At 40.5% G+C, this 6,149-nt stretch overlaps 1 long non-coding RNA gene across 2 annotated transcripts in view; it reads left to right on the top strand.

The window, feature by feature from the left end:
- The first annotated feature begins 5,980 nt into the window (after positions 1-5,980).
- LOC140211497 (uncharacterized) overlaps positions 5,981-6,149 on the top strand; it is a 46,609-nt gene continuing 46,440 nt past the window's right edge. The window contains exon 1 of one of the 2 annotated variants that reach the window (XR_011889488.1): positions 5,981-6,043. This is a non-coding gene — a long non-coding RNA (uncharacterized lncRNA). Of the gene's footprint in view, positions 6,064-6,149 lie in introns of both variants that reach the window. The other variant, XR_011889489.1, reaches the window with a different exon arrangement.

Below are 6,149 nucleotides of genomic sequence, written 5' to 3'. Positions count from 1 at the left end.
GTACAGAGAGGAAATTAAGAACCTGGTGGCATGGTGCGAAGACAATAACCTATCCCTCAATGTCAGCAAGACAAAGGAATTGGTTGTTGACTTCAGAAGGAGTAGTGGACCACACGATCCCATTTATATCGGTGGTGCGCAAGTGGAACAGGTCAAAAGCTTTAAGTTCCTTGGGGTTAATATCACAAATTACCTGACTTGGTCCAACCAAGCAGAGTCCACTGCCAAGAAGGCCCACCAGCGCCTTTACTTCCTGAGAAAGCTAAAAAAAATTTGGCATGTCCCCTAAAACCCTCACTAATTTTTATAGATGCACCGTAGAAAGTATTCTTCTAGGATGCATCACAACCTGGTATGGAAGTTGTCCTGTCCAAGACCTGAAGAAGCTGCGGAAGATCGTGAACACAGCCCAGCACATCACATTAACCAATCTTCCGTCCTTGGACTCACTTTACACCGCATGCTGTCAGAGCAATGCTGCCAGGATAATCAAGGACACGACCCACCCAGCCAACACACTTTTCGTCCCTCTTCCCTCCGGGAGAAGGCTCAGGAGCTTGAAGATTCATATGGCCAGATTTGGGAACAGCTTCTTTCCAACTGTGATAAACGACTGCTGAACGGATCCTGACCCGGATCTGGGCCGTGCCCTCCAAATATCAGGACCTACCTCTCGTTTTTTTGCACTACCTTACTTTCCATTTTCTATTTTCTATTTATGATTTATAATTTAAATTTTTAATATTTACTATCGATTTATACACCAGGGAGCGTGAAGCGCAGAATCAAATATCGCTGTGATGATTGTACGCTCTAGTATCAATTATTTGGCGACAATAAAGTAAAGTAAAGTAAAGTGCTTTGCTTTCACAAAACTAATACCATCTTGGATAAAGTAGACTGCTTGATTAAGCTAAAAACTAAAGGAGTTTAAGGTAAACTTCGTAATGGAAATGTTGGAGGTAATGCAACATGAAGTGCTTCGAGACTCAATGTTGAAACTACTATTGTTTCGAGTTAACTTAAAAAAGTCAAAAAGTCAATTCTTTTGAGAAAATCAAACTAATGGAGGTGTTGGAATCGAAGGGATTAGCTTAATAATTGGACTTCTTGTTCAATACTGCAATGGATTTGTATTTCCTTCAACAATTACCTGGATCTCTGAGATTACCTGAAGGCCGAGACTCAGCTGAGTGGCGATTATGGGGTTTGATTTAAGTTTGATAAATTAAGTGGCCTCTCAATAGCAAAGTAATTAATAAATAGAGCAAATAGGGAGCAAAATAGTGAGAGAAGATTTACATTTATTTGCCTACAGAATATGGTTACCATTGGTAATGCCAGTATTGGACCCCTTATCTATCAAAGACGTGCTGGCACTGGAGAAGGTCCAGAAGAGGTTCACGAGAGTGATTCCTGGAATAAAAGGGTTAACCCATGAGAAGTGTTTGGTGGCTCTAGGCCTGTACTTGCTGGAGTTTAGAAGAGTGAGAGGAGAATTTCATTGAAACGTTTCAAATATTGAAAGGTCTTGGTGGGTGAGTCTAGTGGGACTAGTGAGCACAGCCCCAGAAAGGAGCGACATCCATTAAGAACAGAGATGTGGAGGAATTTCTTTAGCCAGAGGGTGGTGAATCTGTGGAATTCATTACCATAGACAACCATGGAGGCCAAGTCATTCAGTATATTTAAAGTGGAAGTTGATCGGTTCTTGATTCGTCAAGGTGACAAAGGTTATGGAGAGAAGGCAGATTCGGATGGGTAATAAATCAGCCATGATGGAATGGTCGAGCAGACGATGGGCTGAATCACCTAATTCAGCTCATATATCTTATAGTCTTATGGTATTATTAATATCCAAAGGGAAATATAATACAAGTATTTGCCAAATGTAAAATAATTGAAGGAAAATAAAATAAACAATGTGCTTATTAATAAATCCCATGTCATAGAATAAAATGTTACAGGTAGATGATAACACAAAATCAATGAATTGTTTTGAAATATATTTATGAAATTAAAGTTGTAAATGACTTGGGCCTAGAAACTTATTAACCTGTGAATCATTCCCCAAAGTGTAGTGCATGAGAAATCCATGCCATTTTGTTCAGGTGAAGTTCATGACCACATACCTTGTGTAAGGATGTGAATACCTTGATGCTGCCATTTGCAATGGTGAGGAAGGATAATTTTAGGAAACCCCACGTGCTTGCTGAAAATAACATATGCTAATTCACATCACTCTTGCAGCTACTCTTAAGGGCAGTCAGAATGGACACGGACACTGGCTTAGATTGTGCTGCCCACATTAGATAATAATACAAAATCCTCTCTCTCAGTATCCTTTGTTCCCTTTTCATGCTATTTATTTGTTTGTTGTAACTTATAGTCATTTTTATGTATCACAAATTATTACTGACACAAAACAACAAATTTCACAACACACTGTATGTTAGTGTTAATAAGCTTGATTTTGATGCTAATTCTGAGACGTGCTTTTTATGTGAACTTCTAGCCTTGCTTCGAGAGGTGCACATGTGAGTTCAGATGTAATTCATTTTTGAAGATTACCTTTCTTAGTAGTCTCAAAGATGATCAATCAATGAAGACCACCGATCAATAAATCCCGTGGCATTGATGAGAGAATACAGTTGACAGTACTTCAATGAGACTGCATCTTGGACATTGTATCTAAAGTAGAATCTCGATAATTTGGCTTGATGCTAAACAATGCATTTCACAGAAAGTTTCGATGACACCTGACAAATAAAACTAATTTTTTTTTTCAAACCATTATATTGACGTCTAAGCACAGAGATAGAGCAAAGTGACATTGTTTGCATCCTGGCTCCAATGTGTGAATTTGGATGTGTGTGATTTCCTCCACCATCTCCAACAGCAGAGCTGCAGCACAAGGCTGTGTGCTTAGCCACCCACTCCACTCACTTTATGTTTATGACTGTGAGGCTAAGCACAGCCCCAATGCCATATTTAAATTTGTTGATGACACCATTGTCATTAGCTGAATCAAAGGTGGTGATGAATCAGTATACAGGAGGGAGATTGAAAATCTGGCTGAGTGGTGCCACAACAACAACCTCTCACTCACTGTCAGCAAGACCAAGGAGATGACTATTGACTTCAGGAGGAGGAAACCAGAGGTCCATGAGCCAGTTGTCATCAGAGGATCCGCGGCAAAGGGGATTAGCAACTTTAAACTCCTCGGTGTTATCATTCCAGAAGATCTGTCTTGGGCCCAACACAGAAGTGCCATTACAAAGAAAGTACGGCAGCTCGTCTACTTCCTTAGAAGTTTTTGAATATTTGGCATATCATCTAATCTTCCATTGATGTGAGTTGGAAAGTATATAGACTGGTTGCATCACAGCCTGGTATGGAGACGCTAATGCCTTTGGCACAGCCTCAGGATAGACAGGCACCCTTTCAAAAGAGAGATGCGGAGAAATTTCTTTAGCCAAAGGGTGGTGAATTTGTGGAATTTGTTGCCACATGCAGTTGCGGAGGCCAGGTCGTTGGGTGTATTTAAAGCAGAGATTGATCGGTTCTTGATTGGACATGGCATCAACAGTTAAGGGGAGAAGGCCGGGAACTGTGGTTGAGGAGGAGAAAAAAAAGGATCGGACATGATTGACTGGCGGAGCAGACTCGGTGGGCTAGATGGCCTAATCCTGCTCCTATGTCATATGGTCTTATGGTGTTATGGCTTTTGAATAGAAAAGCCTACTAAAAGTCCTGGATACGGAGTAGTCCATCATGGATAAAGCCCGCCCCACCAATGAGCACATTGACATTGAACGCTGTTGCAGGAAAGCAGCATCCATCATCAGGGCATCCGCCACCCAGGTCATGCTCTGTCCTCATTGCTGCCATGATGAAGAAGGTACAGGAGCCTCAGAATCCACATCACCAGGTTCAGGAACCGTTATTACCCCTCAAGCATCAGGCTCCTGAACCAAAAGGGACAATTTCACTCATCTTCACTTTCCTCATTACCGAACTGTTCCTACTGAACTACACTCACTTTCAAGGACTCTTCATCTCATGTTTGCTATATTTATTGCTTATTTATTTGTTTGTTTGTTTATATATTTATTATTGTTTTCTATTTTTTCTTTTTGTATTTTCACATTTTGTTTACTTTTGCACATTGGTTGTTTGGCTGTCTTGTGTGTGGTTTCTCATTGATTTTATTTTCTTGTAAATACAGGAAAACACAATACAATCAATGAAAGACCTCACCCAGCAGGATGGGCAAACAACCAATGCACAGGAGACAACAAACTGTTCAAATCCAAAAATGAAAGACGAAAGGAAAACAGAAGAATAATAAATAAGCAACTGATAAAGAGCCTGATCGCTGAGGGGTAATAACTGTTCCTGAACCTGGTGGTGTGGGTCCTGAGACTCCTGTACCTTCTTTCTGATGGCAGCAGTGAGAAGAGAGCATGTGCTGGGTTTGTGGGGCTCTCTACTGATGGTGGATGCTGCTTTCCTGTGACAGCGCTCCACGTAGATGTGCTCAGTTGTGGAGAGGGATTCATCTGTGATTGTCTGGGCTGTATCCAGTACGTTTTGTAGGCTCTTCCCTTCAAGGACATTGGTGTTTCAATACTGTGGTAAACCATATATATATGTTGTAACTGGGTTACCTGTCTGGACAGGCCCCTCTGCTGACTGGTCCTGTAGCTCCTCCCACAGACCCTGAATAAAGGCGATTGTGCCACTGCTCCTCCCCTCAGTCCAGGGGCAGATACTCAGCATGGTCGAGGTCACGTTTTACTGCTAATAAAAGCCTTTCAGTATTTACTCTACTTCCAGTCTTTTGGAGTAATTGATAGTGCATCACATACCAGGTCACGTTGCAACCAATTAATACTGTATACTCTCCACTGCATATCTATGGAAGTTTGTCAAAGTTTTAGATGATAGTTTTAGTGATAATAAATCTGAGTTTGATTCTGATTCTTATTCATTTGGTGCAGAAAAACCAAATTAAAATAAAGCCATAGTGAGTCAAGAGATCAAAGACTATATATTGGAGCAGTAGGATTTAAGGCAGTACAAATATAGATCCTTACAAATGACTTTGATAGCATAAAGTATACATAAATAATGTATCGCCTCCTCCTTATCCTCCAATAAAAGAGAACTTTTGTTAAGTGCCGATTGTGTTGATGCGATCCAACTAAGATGGAAAATCACCATATACCATGTTGATATTTATTGCACCACCAGCTATCTTCCTTGTCCCCTGCTTTCTAATATTTGTCAGTAAAAAATATTGTGAATATCTATCTTGTGATTGTCTCTGAACTTCTGCTTGAGAGTTACATTGCTGTGTGGTTTCCACCCAGTGCCTTTTGGAGCCTTGTTCCCACGTAAATGATTTCTCTATGCAAAAGTTTAAGTCTGACAAAGTCCTTGTACTCTTAATGGATTAAGAGGCGTCTGGCTTTGCCAGAGGCCATTGGAACACTGAGGCATTTATTATGAAGGTTTTCTTGCATTCACATAAAAGTCTTATTTCAGTCTAGCCTTCCAGTCAAAAGTACTCAAGTTTATATTTTTTTGTATTCAACAAATACAAACTGTTGATGGATTTTCTTGAAAATGAAGAAAATATGTTTGCAATGTACTTAGCTATTAAGTTTGCTGGTTATTATTGCACCCACCATGCACACTAGGTAGATCTCCAGGTTCAAGCTTGTTTTTCACTTCAGTGTGTACTTTAGTGTGGTCCCCACATCCCCAAGGTCAGCCAGAATTTCCATTACATAGTGACCACTACTGGAGTGTGAACATGTTGCAAGCGCATATGAATCACGTTCAGATACGTATAATGTCCCTGATGACCGTTAGCCCACATCTCTGTTACGGCTCACACACTAAGAATAGCAATGATTTAGTGCCAAGTGGAACAGAATGGAAAAAATAACTGGTGGGACAAAATATTCCAGAGGAAAATCTTTCTTTTCCAGTCTCCTGTATATTGAGAGCAACGATAGAGAGAGATTTGATACAGGTATGAAGCGTATAGATAAGGTAAATGCAAGCAAATTTTTTCCACTGAGGTTGGGTGGGACAACAACCAGAGGTCATGGGTTAAGGGCGAAATGTGAAAAGCTTAA

Source organism: Mobula birostris, chromosome 17 (genome assembly GCF_030028105.1).
Source record: "Mobula birostris isolate sMobBir1 chromosome 17, sMobBir1.hap1, whole genome shotgun sequence".
Taxonomy (NCBI): Eukaryota; Metazoa; Chordata; class Chondrichthyes; order Myliobatiformes; family Myliobatidae; genus Mobula; species Mobula birostris.
Note: the sequence above shows the minus strand (reverse complement) of the source record. Positions and strands in the feature narration are given on the sequence as shown.